This window comes from Schistocerca serialis, unplaced genomic scaffold, assembly GCF_023864345.2.
Source record: "Schistocerca serialis cubense isolate TAMUIC-IGC-003099 unplaced genomic scaffold, iqSchSeri2.2 HiC_scaffold_1343, whole genome shotgun sequence".
Taxonomy (NCBI): Eukaryota; Metazoa; Arthropoda; class Insecta; order Orthoptera; family Acrididae; genus Schistocerca; species Schistocerca serialis.
The window spans coordinates 3,503,960-3,523,902 of NW_026047562.1; the positions used below are offsets into that span (position 1 = coordinate 3,503,960).

Consider the following 19,943-nt stretch of genomic DNA (forward strand, 5'->3'; position numbering starts at 1 on the left):
CAACTACTGCAACAACAGGAGATATCTGTAAACCAACGTGACAAACCTTCCTTTTGAGAATTCACTCTGTAAAACATTTCACAAGCAATTTCTGCAAAAGCACAGCAACAATTGCAAAATACTCCATTTATAAACTCCACTTCTCTCTCCCTCTCTGTCTTGTGTTTCTCGTCCCATATACAGTATTCAAACAGCTTACAAGAGTACAGCCGACCTCTCTCACAACCGCCTGTATTTCGAAATGTAAACACCCAATCTCTTCCAAGACACAAATGCGAGAATACCAGTTGTTGTGCGTTAATGTTAGTTCTTTCCACCAGTCTCCTACATTACCTAATTACTGCAAACCATTTGCTAGCAGTGTCTATGTTGCTACCTCACATCACTGCGAACTGCACCATACTCAGATTACTGGCATATAAGTTGTTCAGTTAGAATGTATCTTCACTTGCGACCTCACACTGAATTCTGTGCGTGCACTGCACAAGTACTTTTCCTGTTTAATTGCAATGTCACATTGGTAGCAGTGCTCACACCACATCATGCTCACACCATCTGCAGGCTTCTTGCCAGCTCACCTTCAAATAAAGAGAATTGAAGAACCACCTAAAATCATTAGACTCCTAAACACCTCCCTTGCTGCTCTTACAGAACAAACTACCATCTCTCAAGGAATTATACACAATCACGTGGGACATGCAGCCATCACTGGAATTATACGGCAGTGTCCCAAATTACACTTTCGCGTCTCTGTAGATGCTTTGGAAGCAGACCACATTTGGAACATTCATTCCCCTGTCTGCTGTGATACAATTAGACTTGGCATCCCCGTGCGTGCATGTGTGACCAAAGCGGCAGACTGCATTCTGAACAAGAGCTTCTGTGGCCCTCATGTGGCGGCGTTACACACGGAAGCTCCTCAACATTCTCTGTGAGGAAGCAGCGGCGCCAGGAGACAGTATTGACTTGCTGAGTGACCTCCACGGCATTGATGAATACTTCAGGCTCTGCCAGTTGATCCTCAACATAAATAAATGTAATATACTGTGCATACACAGGAAAAGAAATCCACAACTACACTGCTGATCACAAATTGCTCGAAACAGTAAGTCACCTACCGTAAAATATCTAGCAGTAACTATCCAGAGCCACCTTGCGTGCAATGACCAAAAATACCAATTGGTAACAAACTGCAGTGCATCTTTCCTCAGCGATTTCGTGCTTCCTGCCCTGTAGTATGTCGACTTCACAACGAAAGCCTCAAAATTTTCCGACTTTTCTCAGATTTTCATTTATTTCACAAAGACTACGTGTTTCTCAAAGTTGAAACCCCAACACAAAATTAAATTGGACAAACTCTTCTACAACATGCAGCAGTCAGCAGTGATTTTCTGACGGCGAGTACTGACCGCGCTAGAGCGTCCTAAAAAAACGCTGACTCCCCAAAATTCAGATCGCGCCTAACGCCATTCACCTGTTGCACTCTGCTATTACGGCACTTTGGAACGGTATGGCACGCGTCTGCAGACGGAAAACAGCCCAGAACTCCACCTGTGTTCTTCGCATCGTCAAACACAATAGCACTCACGGCAGACATCCGCTGTCGAAACGGACGTCATATATTTTGAAACGTGTTCGCATTTATTTAAACTAGTGCTTGTAAGTGTGTGGCTGGTATCTGAGAAATGGCTAAAATTTATTTTGATATCGAAATACGTAAATCTGTCCAGTGCGACAGAAAAGTGTAAAAATTAAATTTTGTACGGAAGTATGCGAAGCACACGCTACACGATGCGAAATCCAGGCTAGCCGGTACATCAAAGAATTCGCCTGCGAGAGAGGAGATCGTTTTCAATGTAATTTATACATACCACTTGTGTGCAAAACAGATAACTCAATTTAAAATATTGGTCCTGAATACTGTAAATCTTTATCTTCAGACTTGTAAACAATAACTGCACCAGATCTGCTGTCGTGTCTATTGTGCAAATGAAGATAAAATGTAACGCATCCCGCATTGTGTCAAAACTGCTCCAAAATTCACAAGATAACGCCTTTCTGAGATAATTTACCGATTTGGAAAGTCTGAAATGATAATTTCACAGATACATTGTGGTGTGTGGCGGAGGGTAGTTTGAGTACCACAGCTGTTCCGGCCTTTCCCTGTTGCAGTCGCGATGCTAGAAATATCTTTGGACTACTCGTCTATTAAGAGCTCTGAATGGAAAGTAAGAAACCCGGAGAACATCTGGCGTGCATTTCCTCGCCATGTTACAGTTTTAGGTGGAACCTTTAACCTGCCACCTCTGCAGTGGGCGACATAGGTGGCTGAGACTGAAGGCAGGGCCAGGGAATCGTGAGAAACTGATCCAAGCTTCAGCTTTCCTTTCCTCTGCAGCAGCAACAGCGCGGGAATCAGTGGGAGAAGTTGAAGAGCATTGTGAAACACGCTTCAGACAGGTGTGTACCGACCAAATGCGTTTCAAGCCCGGTTTCACAGCGATGAGTTTACGGCACTTCTTTTCATTTAAGTGCGCGTCTGCGCACGCCAGATCACGAGATAACAAAGGAATTTCCGAGATCCGAATTTCATCGATAAAAATGACGCCAAAGAAACAGTTGTTTCTGGAAAGAGCAACGTATCTGTAACATGTTGCATTACTCCCTACGTAACGAAAGCCCGTGTAAACATTCGGTCTTGTCTGTAAGGCAGAAACGCTTACGACACTGTTATTCACGTGCAAACAGCAACAGGTGGCGTCAGACAGCCCGCGCAAACGGCCGGCGCAGTCGCCGATGGGAAACTCGCAGGTGGGGGAGCGACGCAGAATGCGAAACTAAATCAGGACGATCACTTCCGACATAAAATCTGTAATACTGTTTAGCGATTACTGCTCCAGTTGTACTCAACAGTTCCAAAGTCGGTGATGATCGCAGACACCGGTGTCCGGCTGCCATTTAATGTCCCAGTATTACAAAGATATTTTCTCTCGCCCTCGCAGCAGTTTCGCAGTTACGTCACAGCACGCTACATCTATCTAATGGCAGCCCACGATGTACTAACACTAAACATAACTTCGATAACAACCTCTGTTACAATTAGTGCTCTGGATGATTTAATACAAGATGTCACGTTTGATGTATTATTTTTGCAGCAAGTCTCAATGATAGGTATAGGTACATCCGCTGACTTTCAAGCTGTCATTACTATCGATGCAGAAATCAACAGCGCAACGGCAGTTCTTTTAAGGGATGGGTTTACACCTGAAAACGTCCAACTTTATCCCAGCAGACGTGCAATTGCATGTTCTGTCGCTGAGACATTCCGCTTAAATATTTACGCGCCATCCGGGACTGACGTTACACATGCACGGTCGGACTATTTTTTAATCAGGATGTCCCACGTCTTTTGGTAAATGTGTGTATGCTAAGCACACGCTACACGATGCGAATTAGAGGCTACTCAGTATATCGAACAATTCGCCTGCGAGAGAGCAGGCCGATTTCAATCTAATTTGTATATGTCATTTGTCTGCAAAACAAATTACTCTGATTAAAATGTTGGCTCTGAATATCGTTAAGCTTTGTGTTTAGACTTCATTTACCTGTTTGAAACATCTAAAATGATATATTTTCACAGATACATTGTGACAGTCGCTGTACCTTGCGGTGGACATGAACATTGATGGTAATTAAATTTGTTGGCCTAGCTGTGTGAACGGAACGCTCCTCTGTTCTGGAACCAGTTACTATTAAGAGAGTGACGGAACTGTCAAAAACGTACGGTACAGGTCCAGCGCGACAGCCGTCTGGGGGCAGAAACGGTGCCAGCATCACAGAACCAGCAGAGGGATTCGATACGCCCGCGCATGCGCAGAAGTACGCCTTCTGCTTCTCGCTCGGGTGGCCACCGGGCAAGTGGAGAGTTTCGTAATGCAGATTTTGCGCCTTTTGCGGTGAGTAACTCTTCACGAACACAGGAACTAAAAGATGTAGAAAAAGAGCCTGGAGGACGCATTGTCAAAGGCGTTGCGAATGTGGTCACCTCTCTAAACCTCTGCACTCCCTCCGCATCAAACAAGAGAGCTCCAAGGGTAAGATTTTTCAGTGATCGAGTCCCGTATTTTCTGAGACAGCAAAAGGCGACTTCGTCAGCGCAGCACATTTTAATTGTATTTTAAGGGAGACTGACTCAGAAGGCGCGACTCCCTTCTGTGGCGCCCTGCAAAATCTGACTGCAGGTCTGGACACGGAAGCCGTCTGCACGCACGCGTCGCCAGTGTCGGCTTCGAGGCCTGACAGACTCCACACCACAGCGGGGAGGATTACTACGCAGCCCCTGTCAGCTTTTCCGACCGTGACACTGTAAGTGAGAAAGTAAAAGGTCTACCTCGTCCCAAAATAATTGGCAGAGGATAATGGAAATTAAATTGTAACCTCCTCCACATAACATCGGTGAATATACATTTCATTGCTCGGTACAAATTGTGGGTTAACTGGAAACGTTTTTCCGTAAAGCAATCTCGTAAAACCCGGTGTTCGGAAATTAGCTACAAATTTCGCCTACAGGATTGAAGTAAAGCGTGAATTTCATTTTGAATTATTTGAAAGTTGTAAGAATAATTAGTAATTGCCACTACATCACTCAAAAAAATAATTCGTTCACGTGACATATCAGACTGTAAATAATACAAAACATGTTGGCAAGTCCTACATCTGACTTACTTATCTACAGAATTTTCATTTGGGGAATAGTAAACAGTTATGTATAAAATGCTGTACAGACAACCATGTCCTGCAGATAAACTCATGTGTGTTAACTGGAGAAACACTGGCCACGGTGGCTGGAAAGGAACAAGTAGGGGCGGACCCTTCGACTGCAGGCGACAGACTAACTGGGCGACATTTTGGAAAACAATTTCCTCCAACTGACAGCAAAGCGAGGCCGTGGAGATGGTGTAAAGTGTCTGGTAGCAAAGCTAAAAAAGAAACTGGAGTGTGGGAAAGGAAAGAAACAACATACTGTTGTCCAGTGTGTGATGTTGCGCTGTGCATGCCAGAATGCTTTGAACCATTTCACACGAAAGCCAATTACGTATACAAATTATTTATAAAAAATTGTAATTTAATTTAGTTGTGTATTAAGATATTTTTTAGTAAATGCCTTTCAGTTTGTTTGTTTCCAGACTTCAAAGTGTTGATTTGTTGTTCCGGTGAGAGGCAAAGGGGCCAGCGTGTGTGGGCGGTGGTGTTATGACGTCACCACAGTGTGAGAGCAAGAGGCGCCTGCCGTGGTCTTCAGTTAACGATGGACTATCGCAAAGAAACAGCAGAGACACTCACCAAGGTCTTGGTGATACGACATTAAATAACAACCTTTTTCTTTTCCGTTACTATCACGAAATTTTAACACTGTTAATGTAGTAAAAATTGTGGTATCGATAGCTAGGCTGCCACGGCGTAGGTGCAAGTTCCCAAAGTGGCGGCACGCCGGACAGCGGCCTCTAGCCGGCCGGCGCTGTGCGGCTCTGCTCTGCGAGCTCCGTTTGATCAGGGGCAGACGGCCGACAGTGCAGATGAGTAATCAAAGACAAGGTTGGCAGCTTTGAAGCACCAACAGACGGTCCAAACAACACACTGAATGGGACAGATTTTCCAGCACACCTACTGATTCAACTTTGCTCTCGCCACATTTAGTTTTGAAGAATAAAAATCCGCCGGTCAAAATAAAAGAACTTGTTTCTGTCCCCAAGTCACAGCGTCTACGTCATCGTGAACTCATTGACACTGCAGTGGCTAATACAACAGAGGCAGGTGAGAAGAGGAAATGCTACAAATGAAGGTGAATCACACTGGAATATCTCAAGTTCGACAAACAGTTTTAGTTCGAGCACATCCATTATCCGGTAAAGCAAGGAACAGGTGTCAGAAATTTGTATTACTTTATAACTGACAATTTCGGACTCGACGAATCCCACTTCCGAACGCAGGACATCTTGAAACACTCACAACGAAAGCTTCGAGAGGTCTTCATCACATCACCAATATAAAACCGTTCACTAAATAATTGGTTGACTTCCTACTCCTTAATGATGACACCACCATACCGACATATAACAATTACGTTCTGACAACACGTACTTCATTTTCGTATGACATCAACCGTTTGTACACACTAGTCAAGCTGGTTCTATGGGTTTTCTTTCATTCGCACGTAAATGACGAAAATATTTTTCCTGATACAGTACTACAAGTACAAGCCATTTCGTACGTCTATTTTCACTGCCTTACGACTTTTATGTAACCGATACAATGATTGTTACAGAGCATATACCACGTCATGTTCTAACATAACTCACCCAGATCTTTAGAATACATCATTTTACAAGCAAATATTACGCAAAAGAAGACAGCAATGAGTTTTTCGAAGAAGAAAGGGCATCACAGAAGATAAAAGCAACATGAGAAACAATAACATCGAATTTTGCTCGTCGTAATGCATTTTCTCTTACAGGATAACGTACAGAAGTATGCAGTAACGGATTCCAGATAGTACTGAGAAAACAGGTAGAGTACATTTATTTGCACAGGCATAACGCGTACTCTCAACAGTCGGAGGAGATATTTAATTTCAGCGTCTTCCACTGAGATACTCTTAACACGGAGGTACAATCAGGGTTTCTTCACTGACTGTAAGAGATTTACTACAGATGTCGTATGTGAAGTGAAGACAAGGATTAATTGTAGATGAAGTATGTGTAGCAATGAATTATGGAATTGTATATTGAAGATATGATGAAATAATAGGAAGTGAGGATAGCGAACTTTTTATGACTATTATGCAGGCGTTTATGATTTATGATATGAAGTGTGGCATATTGATGCTACAAGTTGTTACGGATTACGTGATGTTTTTAGCCTTGGTGCGTGATTTGTTGATTGTGTTTTGCTGCGTATCTATGACGAGTGCTATTTCTGACGGCCTGTGACAAGGTGTTGCAAAACGATAATACGAGGCTATGAAGTTACGGGAAGATAAACACTTTCATTCAGCAGAATGCATCTTTTTGTGAACGGCAAAGTGAAGGATTGAAGACCCTTATTGCCATGCCATGTACTTGCTTTGATCGATTTGTGACTTTGCTTGAGCTAATCAGTTTTCTTCTCATTCACAGGATAATATCATTTGTCATTGTTTTCCGCCTATAGTTAGTCGACTTCATCGGAAAGAGAGAATTTCCTATTTATTTTCATTCTGGACGTTGACAGACAAATGTGATAATTTCTTTTTTCCTCTACAGCAGTAAAATATTGTTCACATTTCTTTCCTGTCCTTCCCTTTAGGCTGTATCCTTCCACGAGTGTACTCAAGTATATAAAAGCATACACTGTGCAGAGATAACTATTGTACTCTTGCATAACAACACGAGTGGTCCACTCATGCACGTGTAAAATGTAGGAAGACTGATAACAATGTTTGCCTATCGATATTTTCACAATGCATTCTACATGTAATGATTACTATATTTTAATGTTCCTTTTCTTTCGCACAGTATAAACGTCTTAGCTTTATTTTCTTTCACTGTATTGTAACAGAATATACGTACTTTGTGAAAGCGGCACATTCGTGGACTCGAGTATAGTTATTCTCTGGACTGTGAGAAACTTGGGGGTATTATTAACATTTTGATTATCACGACATGCCGCATCGATTATCGTGATTTTAGGCGACTTCAGACATTTTGTTAAAAGTGACATGGAGGCGCCTTTTGTGAGCGGTCTGGCCCTGAGTTGTCACTGGGTTTGTTGCTGACACGTACGGAGTGCACCAAGTCTGCTCTCAGCCGCCTCCCACACAGTCACGATACGACGCTTTCACTTGGAGAGGTGTTACAACGTCACGAGTGCTGGAAGAGACTCCAACATGTGCTGCATAGCGTGCTGTGTACTCTCAGGCCAACAGCTGCGTGTGTGAAAAGCACGAAAAGACATTGCTTCGATACATACTTGCTGCGACTAAAAGACAATATAATCACAATTAGTCTCATGAGATTTTGAGCAGAATAACGATAAAAAATGCCAGAATTAATTTTTTCCTTCATTTGATAACTTTGTAGCTAGTGCACAATAATGGAGGAGACAATTTTCTCAACTTGCGCACACTTCTTTCAAACGAAATGTAACGTATTCTGAGTACACCTGAGCACATACGTAAACAACATTTGTAACTTGACATATCGTTCACCTGAGCACGAAATCGACGAAGCTTTCTGCAAAATACTTTATGAGCGAGTAGGCGCCTCTCCTTGCCAAACAATTACATTATGCGGTAAGATATTTTCATTTCAGTATCTGTTTGCTACGAAAATCGTCAACGGACGGGGACCATTTTACGAACAGCATTTTTTCCAGAGCATTAACCCACGGGGACCACTTTGTTTTTATTAAAGAGATTAATACTAAACAGGATTTAATCAGTTTGCAGATTTTTACAATATGAACACAGCAACAGAACGTATTAGCACACTGGAAGATATAAGAGACACGTTATTGCAGGGAAAAGAACAGCCACAAGAGAATGTGTATCATGCAATTATAAAGATATCAATTGACTCACATAATTCCACCGCGGTAATTGACTACGGATTTCCAGTTACATTGATTACTTATGCAGCATGTAATAAATGCAGTCCGAATAATTCTTGCCCTACAGTCGTATTAGATAAGTCTAAAGCTAGAGGAGCAGTTTCAGGAAAAGGAGTAGATGTAAACCTACAGACACACACCTATAGTCTGCTGTTCAAGTCGACATATTTTATGCAGAAGTGCCGCAACACGGCGTGGTATGGACTCGCCTAATATCTGAAGTAGTGCTGGACGGAACTGACACCATGAATCCTGCAGGGCTGTCCGTAAATCCGTAAGAGTAAGAGGGGGTGGAGATCTCCTCTGAACAGTATGCTGCAAGTTTGACAGCCGGCGGAAGTGTTTAAAATCAGAAGAGTGTTCCTGGAGCCACTCTGTAGCATCTCTGGGCGAGCGGGATGTCGCATTGTCCTGCTGGAATTCCCTAAATCCGTCGTTGTGCACAACGGACGTGAATGGACGCAGATGATCAGACAGGATGGTTACGTACTTGTCACCTGTCAGGGTCGTATCTAGACGTGTCACGGGTCCCACATCACTCCAGCTACACCATTACAGCGCCTCCACCAGCTGGAACAGTCCCCTGCTGAAATGCAGGGTCCATAGATTCATGAGGTTGTATCCACACCCGTACACGTCCATCCACTCGATACAATGTGGAAGGAGATTCGTCCGACCAGCCAACGTGTTTCCAATCATCAACAGTCCAGTGATGGTGTTGACGGTCGTAAAGCTTTGTGTCGTGCAGTCATCAAGGGTACACGAGTGGGCCTTCGGATCCGAAACACCTTTTCGATGATTTTTCGATGAGTGGTTGGCATGCCGACACTTGTCGATGGCCCAGCACTGCAATCTGCAGAAATTTGCGGGAGGATTGCACTTCTGTCACGTCGAACGATTCTCTTCAGTCGTTGATGCTCCTGTTCTTGCAGGATGTTTTTTAGACCGCAGCGACGTCGGAGATTTGATGTTTTCCTGTATCCTGATATTGTAGGTACACCACTGAAATGGTCGTCCAGTAAAATGCCCACTTCATCGCTACCTCGGAGTTGCTGTGTCCCATCGCTGGTGCGCCGACTATAACACCACGTTAAGACTCACTTAAATGTTGATAAGCTGCCATCGTAGCAGCAGTAACCCATCTGGGTAGATGTACTACATTTCGTATAGGAATTTGTAGATATCTTTTTATAAAATTAAAGAAAGAAAGACACATCCCTACATCTCAAAGGGAGCTTTCGAGCCGGGCATGTTCTGTTTGCAGATGAAAGGCAGTCGACTGCAGAGTTAATGGTGGCAGACAGGCGGTACTCCTTATGCTGCTGATGAAGACCAGGAGAATAAGCGTATTACTACATGGCGTGTATGAATCTGTAATGAGTGTGTGAGATGACGGAAATTAATTTGTAAAAAGTTTAATTTCATCGTCTTGCACCGAGATACTGTAACACCGTGGTAGAATCAGGGTTTCTTCATTGACTGTAAGGATTTTGCTGTAGGTGTCGTATGTGAAGTGAAGACTTAAGGATTAACTATAGGTGAAGTATGTGTAGCAATGATTTATGGATTTTTATAATGAGGATATGGTGAGATAATAGGAAGTGAGGATAGCAAACTTGTTATGATTATTATGCAGACGTTTATGATTTATGATATGAAGTGTGGCATACTGATCTTGGGGATTGTCAGGGATTACGTGATGATTTTACCCTTGTTGTGTGCTTTGTTGATTGTGTTTTGGTGTGTATCTCTGATAAGTAATATTTATAAAGGCTTCTGATAAGGTGTTGCCAAACGACAACACAAGGCTATGAAGTTACAGGAATATAAAACTTTCTTTCAAAAATATGAATTTTTTTGTTTGTGAACAACAACGTGAAGGATTGGAGACTGTTATTGCCGTGTACTTGCTTTGATGAATTTGTCATTTTGCTTATGCTAATGAGTCTTTTCTCATTCACAGGAAAATACCGTTTCTCATAACTTTTCGGCTGTAGTTAACCGATTTCATCGGAAAGACAATATTTCTTAATTATTTTCATTCTGTACATTCACTTTACTTGTTCATAGTTACTAACTACTCGTCTTGTTAATACTTAAATTTTGCATTTGGGGTAATTATAAGTAACTGGCACGTGCGTAGGTTGTTTTGTGAACACATTTTTATTTTATTTTCTTTAGTGACTGACAGACAACAGATAAATGTAACAATTCCTATTTTTCTCTACAGCAATAAAATGTTGTTCACACTCGCTCCCTGTCCTTTCCTTTAGCCTGTATTCTTATGCGCATTTACTGGAGTATATAAAAACGTACACTCTGCAGAAATCACTATTGTACTCTTGCATAACAACACCAGTGGTCGACTCGTGCTCGTGTAAAAAGTAAGAAGACTGATAACAGTGTTTGCCTGTTGATATTTCCCAATGCACTGTACATGTAATGCATTACTTCATTTTAATGTTTCTTTTCTTTCACAGTGTAAAACAGATTTCGATTATGATGATTCTGTTTGAGATGTCACTACCGACATATCTGTATTTTCGATATTGGTAAGAAATGTTTGTTATTTTTTGTCAATGAATCTGAGAATTCACCATATTTAGATAAATCTGTATGCTTTATTTTCTTTCACTGTATTGTAACAGAATATAAGTACTTTGTGAAAACAGCACATTTATGGACTTGAGTAGAGTTATTCTGTGCACTGTGAGAAAGTTCGAAATATTATAAATATTTTCTTTACCACGACATGCCAAGTCAATTATCGTGATTTTAGATGACTTCATAGACATTTTATTTAAGTGACATGGAGGTGCCTTTTGTGAGCGGTGTGGCTCTGAGTTGTCACTGGATTTATTATAGACACGTACTGCGCCCACTAAGTGTGCTCTCAGTCGCCTCCCAAACAATCGCGATACGACGCTCTCACATGATGGGATATTACAGCGTCATAAGTGCTGGAAGACACTCCAACATGTGTCACTTCGTTTACTGTGCACACTCGTGTCAACAGCTTCGTGTATGAAAACCACGAAAAGTTATTGCTTCGATACATATTTGCTACGACTAAAAGACAATGTAATCACAATCAGTTACACGATATTTTGTGCAAAATAATGACAAAGAAAAATGCCATGAATGTCATTTTTCCCACGATCAATGACTTTGCCACTAGCGCACACTAATGTAGTGAACAATTTTTTTTAACCTGTGCACACTTATTTCAAACGGAACGTGACGTGTTGTAAGTGAACCTGAACACCAATATAAACAACATTTGTAACTTTGTTTGGAGTGTACCTGAAAACGAAATGTACAAAGATTTTTGCAAATTAATTTATAAGCGACTTAGCACCACTACATTTTATCACTTGTTTACAGTGACTATGTGCACGTCACATGTATATTTTGTATATTCCATAATCTTTTTTATGTTTCTTTACAAAATACAATACTACTTCGTGGCTTACTATTATTTTCGTATAATATGACACAGGCGAATGTTTCAGTACAATCTTTGCCATATGTAAAAATCTTCCTGCAAAATTCTGGCCGGAGAGGCTGTGGAATAGTGAAAGAGATCTACTGGGAGTTTGTTATTGGCATTTCAGGAATTTATACGTACTACGTAAGTCTCAGACGCTAAACGACTATCTCGGATCTCTTACTATTCGCGCACAGCCTGTGCTCAGAGCAGCCGAGTCGCTGGGAGATGTGTTTGCCCTGCCGTGGCTGCCTGGCAGCGAGGAGCGGGGGAGTTGTGACGTCAGAGGAGTAGCGAGGCAGGCGCCGAGCAGGGGACTCGTGGCAGAGCAGCCGTGGAGGTGGCTACGTCTGTGTTCAGGGAAAAACATTTGTGTTTGAGTGTTGTGAAACAGAGGAGAAAGAATCCATCAGTGTTTAGAATGAAAAGACACGTAATGAGATTAGAAAAGAGTATGAAGAGATTTCTTATTTAGTGACACCGCAGTCGCACGTAATTAGATTCACTGTTGAATGAGACACCCATATAAGAGAACTTTAGATTTTTCATCAAAGATGGTGTAATTTTCTCTGTGAGGTGTTTTTCATGTTTATTAATTATTTGTGTAACGTTCGTGAGAGTAAGAGTTTGGTACCGGTGTCGTCCTTCGTGAATGTTAATAAATGTTGTAACATGAACTGCATACAAGTAATAATTTATCACATAATTTTGAAAACAGGTGGTTAAAGGGATATTTCACCTATGGTCCACAACTTCGATCCAAGTGATTTTCATTTAAGAAGTGCCTCACACAGTGATGTGTATAACACAGCTTACTTGCTGTCTGGAGCATTGCACTGGGCTCTCAGCGACTGCAGTCAGAAATTTGCGACTGACGAGTACAGAGCAGCAAGCACCGCGTTTCCAAGCAATTACATTACGAGGTGAGGTATTTTCATATCAGGAGCCGTTCGCTACGGAGACTGACCATTTCACGAACAACATTATTTACAGACCATTAACGCACGGGGACCACTTTCTTTCATAAAAGAGATTAATAATAACGTTCACATTTTTTTAGAACGTTTATACAACAGGGGCAGAATCATGTCGAGTTCTGGCAAAGAGTTATATTACGTTTCTTTCGCAGTAGAATAGATCACCCGAAGCTAAACAACACCATACTAGCATGAAATCTCAAATCAAATGAAAGGAATCATTTTAACACTACATTTCATATAGCAATCTGCAAATAGTATTTGACGTAGCACAATGTAATATTAAAAATGTTATCCGGATGTAATTACTTAACAAGCGAAAGAAGGAACTACTCTTTTTCTACATTTGAAAGCCAGATATCGAGTAGGGCATCTTATAAATAAAATAATAAGAAAAACGCTGTCGATTGCATAGTAAGTAAATATTGGCAAGCAGAAGAAGCTCGTTAACCTGCTGATAAAGAACAGGAGAACAACCCTATTACTGCATTTCATATAGGAATCTGTTGATTGAATTCATGCAATTTTGTAAATGTTAACCAGACGTAATTACTTACCAAACGAATCAGGGAAGTAAGCATTTCCCTACGTCTCAAAGCTATCTGAGTAGGGCATGTTCACTTTCCAAATAAAACCTACTCGATGGCATACTTCTCTTCCAGAAACACTATTGGGAAAATCAAAATATCCACGGGTGTGCTGCCGGTCTATAGTGTCCAACGGGCACAATATTTCGGCGATCATACATGTCGCCATCATCAGGTGAACTGACGGACTGAGCTCCTGTGAACGTGCCGGTACGGAGATCCGTACGCTATGGCTGCTCAGAGGGAACTGGTTTCGGTCGCGGCGGCGGCCGATTTAAATACCCTCCGCCCGCGGCGCGCTCCCTCCGCCGTCCGCCGTCCGCCGTCCTCCAAATAAAACTCGTGCACTGGTGGGGAGCGCCAAAGATGGCCTCGGTCTGAGGAAGGCCGGCGTGTATCAGATTCCGTATCAATGTGGCAAGTCGTATATTGGTCAGACGATGCGCACCGTCGAGGATCGATGCCGTGAACACCAGAGGCACACTCGACTGATGTATCCGAGCAAGTCGGCGGTCGCTGAACATTGTTTGTCGGAAAATCACGCTATGGAGTATGAACGCACGAGGATTCTGGTACAGACGTTGAGATACTGGGCAGCGTTGTTAGAGAGGTCATCGAAATTCGCACCAATGACGACCTCATAAACCGTGACTGTGGCTATAATCTTAGCAAGGCTTGGGAACCAGCGATTGGGTTAATCAAGAGTAAGTCGAGCAAACGTATAGTTGTGACGACTACGGCGGACAGAGCCATCACACCGACGTCATCTCAGACGCCGTCGCGACCGTGGCGCGGGGCGCGGACGGCGGAGGGAGCGCGCCGCGGGCGGAGGGCATTTAAATCGGCCGCCGCCGCGACCGAAGCCAGTTCCCTCTGAGCAGCCATAGCGTACGGATCTCCGTACCGGCACGTTCACAGGAGCTCAGTCCGTCAGTTCACCTGATGATGGCGACATGTATGATCGCCGAAATATTGTGCCCGTTGGACACTATAGACCGGCAGCACACCCGTGGATATTTTGATTATCAAATACACCGGGAGAAACCCAAGAATCACACTATTGGGAAAATTTAGAAAACAGGCAATTGATGCTGATAGCCGAACGATTCTACTGCCACCAACATACGTTGTGTGTAAGATCCACGAAGAGAAGATACGAGAAGTTAGGGCTCATACAGACGCATATGGAGAGTCGTTTTTGCCCCGCTCTGTTTGCGAGTGGAACAGAAAGGGAAACAAGTAGTGGTACAGAGTACCCTCGGCCACGCACCGTACTGTGGCTTGCGGATTCTCTGCGTACATGTAGATATAGATGTACTACATTTCATATAGGAATCTATAGATTGCACGTGAGCTAGCAGAATGTAATATTAATAATGTTCACCAAATGTAATTACTTATCAAACGAATGGAAGAAGTGCTGGTTTCCCCACAATTGAAAGCCAGCTTTCGACTAGGACGTCATCCGTTTGCAAATAAAATGCAGTCGACGGCAGAGTTAATGGTGGCAGACAGGTGGTACTCGTTATGCTGCTGATGAAGAACAGGAGAATAAGCGTATTACTACATGACGTGTATGAATCTGTAATAAGTGTGTGAGATAATGCCATTTAATTTCTAAAAAATTAGTCATGTAATTACTTACCAAGTAATAGAATGTGGTATTCCGTCATCCACATTTCAAAGGCAACGTTGGTGTAGTTTATCTTTTCTTTGCAGAATGGCAGTAGCGAGGTCTCTAGAGTTGTGGTACCCGTTGTGGATGTCCTGCAATGTAAGTCGGTGGGGAAGCACACGCCATGGGTTCTTGAACTCCTGAGTGCACACCTAAGTGAAGGAGGCACGATGATTATGGAATTACTTGTAGAAGCACAGGCTGCTCCTGCAGGGGGACCGGAGGTGGAAATTAAATTTTGACTTTTGGTTTGTAAATAGAAATTCGCAAGAAAATGTTTAACATAAAGTGAGAGGAAGTGCTGATGACGTTCGGTCGTATTACCATACATCGAATCACTCCCGTCTCCATTAAGAATTCAATTTTCCCTGAAAGTATTCCGGCGTTTGCTCTGAACAACGTACATTCGCTGAATATGGGCAAAAGTAGCACAGCGCACTTCCATAAAAGCGCGGAGTTGTTTTAAAAGTTCCACGGTTTTAATGTCACTGCCGTTGAACTGCACCTGCAGTACAAATGATGGAGGAGAAAATGCATCTCTGGCTCCAAATTAGGTGATTTGTAGATTGCTGCTCTGTTCAACTAGCGCAAGAATCTTTTCTCTGCCATTATAAAAGCACTAAATATTTTGAGTACTATTCCATGGCAACGGTGACTATGGAATGATCCTTCAATACCCTACGAACAGCAAAGACTTGACTTAGAACCGAATCGCTACAGGGAAGGGAGACTGGCTGCGCTGAGCGAACACCAAACCTACGTGAAAGAATACGGCGAGGTGTTAAAAAAGAAAGTATCAGAAAAATCTGAGTCCGACCCAAGAATTTAAATTATTGTCTTGTTACGCGAGTGCATGTTTAAAGCGTTTATTAAAAGCAGTTTGTCAGCAGTTTTCTGTTTTATTTATCAAGAAATGGTGCTTGTTTTGCCTACTCCCTATTCTTTGAGAATAGTATGACCTGAACCTAGTTTGTCGCTGACGACAGTTTTGATTTGTCGCGAGTAGTTCTTTCCCAGGGAAATTTTGAGAAAAATTATCTGACAACCATGTCATACACCATGAAATATGCCATAAAGACATACAAGCTCCAATGGCGTAATCCTGAGCCCTTGTTAGAAATGCCGAAACTGCCTTTGTCCCCCACCACTGACTCCAAAAATTAGGGGATGGTAAAAGGTTGGCAACAGGAAGGAGCATCCCGCGATCCTAAACCACTGACAGATTAACGTACTGACGCCGAGGTAAGGAAAAAAGAAAAAGAGCAGACAGTTTAAATCTCAACACCATTTTACTTGATATGTTACAGTGCCCAGTCGGTAACATCCCAAAACAACTGTAATGCATACTCTTGCGAGTATTAACCGACATACTAAATTTTTCTAATCACTGCAGATAATTTTCGATAGCAGGTGTTCCAGACGTAGTGACGTTCGAATTACTGATTAAAATTGCTGTATAAATCGCTGGTGTGTTTTGTGACCAATTTCTAGCGACATTGCTAGCGATATATCGCTCACGTGTGTGCTGCTAGATGAACTCGTCGTCGGCGAACCTGTCACATCGTGGGATACACAACTGTGCAAATGATGCTCACTGCTATAAGTTACGCATCACCGAAATGAAACACTGCATTAAACAATGAAGCGCATAGCTTTTGGATGATATTTCCACCTTCTGACTGTATAAAACTTCCTTATTCTATATTAATATCATGATTTTGGTCTTAAGTCAACAATGTTAGGTAAAATTAGACATTGTCAAGTGATGTCATCGTCAAGATCTATTGTAATGGATGCCCCAGCGTGCAGAAAGTGCAGAATCGTAAAAATCTATGGCAGACTGGTAGCAAATAAGTTTTCCAGTCATTAAACAATCGAGCCACAGAATGAACACCAGGGCAGCAGTTACACGTGTAGTGCGTTTGATCTGAAAATATACCATGGAAAATAATGGTTGACATGGCCAAATATGAATAGCATAGGTTGTAAGTCCATGATGGACAATCCATGTTCACAGGAATGTAATAGGTACTTAAAATCATCTTTTAATAGTGACCACAAGGTGTAAATAGCATGTTCATAGCACAAAAATATGACAGCATGTCGAAAGAAATAGCCACATCATATACCGGTTTAAATGATAAAAATGTCCATGTGTCATATATAACCTTGGTACAGACAATGGCGAAAGTTTGCCATTACAATATTTGTAAGCAATATGTTGCACACCACTATAGTGTCAGGTCTATGGCCTGAATGGCAAAGCTGACAGCGAAATGAACCAACATATCAGCAGCTCGAATTAGCGCAGTCTCTACTGATTCTATTCTAGGGAGGTGAGAGGCCAAGATCATGCGACAGTACTGCACTGGTGTTAAGGATACGAATTACACTGGCACGAGGACGATAAAGATGCCTCATTTAATGATACACAAACAGAAAGAAACAATGAACAAATTCTAGTGTACGATTTCACCGTCGGCCTTAATCACAGAGTGAGCATTCAGATGCACAGAAGTGATTTTCTGTTGCCGACACACTTTGCCACCGCGGGCACGTGATCTCGGGGCGGCGTAGGTTTGCCAGTAAAACGCCCCATAAATTTTGAATGCCGCCATATCGTCAGTACAGATAGATTCCCCTCATATGTGCTGCCTATTGGGACAGGCGTTTTGTAGACACCATAACAATTGGCATTTGATACCTAGAATAAATTGTTCTCTTAGCTTTGATGAGCAACATTAGCGGGCACCACGGCATGGCACCGTCACGTCATTCCGCTTAGTCCGCGTCAGAGTACAGTACTGCAGCTGAGGAACTGAGGTGATTAATGGGTAAAGCAAACCTCATAACTTGCGTTCTTGATCAGTTTTGTTTGTTGAAGTACTGAGATGTGACACAACATTTCAAAACATCGACATTTCTGTGGTTTGGGGAAGCGGACATTTGTTCCGTTATCGTAAAACCTAAATAGTTTTTCGCCTTCAGATATCTCACGTTGCTTGTGTAACTATATCCAATGCAATAAACATCCAAGTTGTCATGGTACATTCACAATTTGCCACGAAAACAAAACACAATAACGAAATATAGATTAAGAAGTTACAAAAGCACACAATCCACTACTATACAACGAATGAGCGCGGCAAAATAGGTTAACTTACGATGTTAGCAGACGATGATACCATCGATACTTCCTTCCCGAGAAACCTTGAGCTGCCGTGACGTGACGTGACGGTCTGTTGACGACTTGTCTGAATGTCGCCATTAGAAGTGCATTGTGGAATGTTTGGATTTGACGTGACGCCCAAGGAGAACTGGTCTTAAAAAGAGTCATCCCGAGATCATTTGACAATTTCAGCTTAATGTTGACAACGTGCGCAGCACGCAATTCTCACTCCAGAAATTTCTGTACTCTATGGCTTTGACCGACGTCATATCTGAGTCACAGATGCTACTTAGAGGCGACGTCTGAAGGCAGTGGGGTTTATTTCTAAACCAAAGATTGTATCGCAGAAAAGAAGGATAATACACATACGTACAATAAAATTGCATTGCAGCTCACGCGGTTAATTACATAGCCACAAGTTATACCGCAAAAGAAATTGGGGTAACGAAAATGAAAGTAAGAACATAAAAAAATACAGGCATTAAGTAAATAATTACCACAGTTTATGCGAGCAAGTGAAAGAACCATAAACGTCCTTTAAAGTCCATTACAATATCACTCGTAGTAAACTCGTAATCTACATCTACGTCTACATGGATACTTTACAAATCACACTTACGTACTTGGCAAAGGCTTCATCAATCCACCTTCACAATAATCCTCTATCATTCCAATGTCAAAAAGCGCGAGAAAAAACGAACACTTATATCTTTCCGAGCGAGTTCTGATTTCCTTATTTTATTGTGATGTTCGTTTCTCCCAGTGGAGGTCGGCGTCGACAAAATATTTTCGCATTCGGAGGAGAAAGTTGGTGATCGAAATTTCGTGAGAAGTTTCTGCTGCAACGAAAACCACCTTTGTTTTAATGATGTCCGCCCCAAACTCTGTATCACGTCAGTGACACTCTCTCCCCTATTTCTCGATAATACAAAACGTGTTGCTCTTCTTTGAACATTCCAGATGTACTCCTTTAATTCTATGTGTTTGGGATCCCACACCACGCAGAAATACTCGAAAACAGGACGGACAAGCGTAGTGTAGGCAGTCTCTCTAGCAGATCTGTTGCATCTTCAGCCAATAAAACGTTGTCTTTCGTTCGCCTTCCCCACAACATTTCCTATGTGTTCTTTCCATTTCATGTTGTTCGTAATTGTGATTACTAGGTATTTAGTTCAATTTGCTGCCTTGACTGATCTAACCAACGTTTAACAGATTCCTTATAGCACTCATGTGGATGAACTCATACTTTTCATTATTTAGGTTCAACTGCCAACTTTTGCACCATACAGGTATCTTTTCTAAATCGTTTTGCAATTTGTTTTGATATTCTGATTACTTTACTAGATGGTAAATGACAACATCATCTGCAGATGACCTCAGACGCTTCCTCCATTCTCTCTGA

General features: G+C 42.2%; 1 protein-coding gene across 1 annotated transcript in view; it reads right to left on the reverse strand.

Moving 5' to 3' along the window:
* Positions 1 to 19,943, reverse strand: part of LOC126439769 (ankyrin-1-like) — a 434,210-nt gene that overhangs the window by 203,002 nt on the left and 211,265 nt on the right. The gene's annotated exons all lie outside the window — the stretch shown is intronic.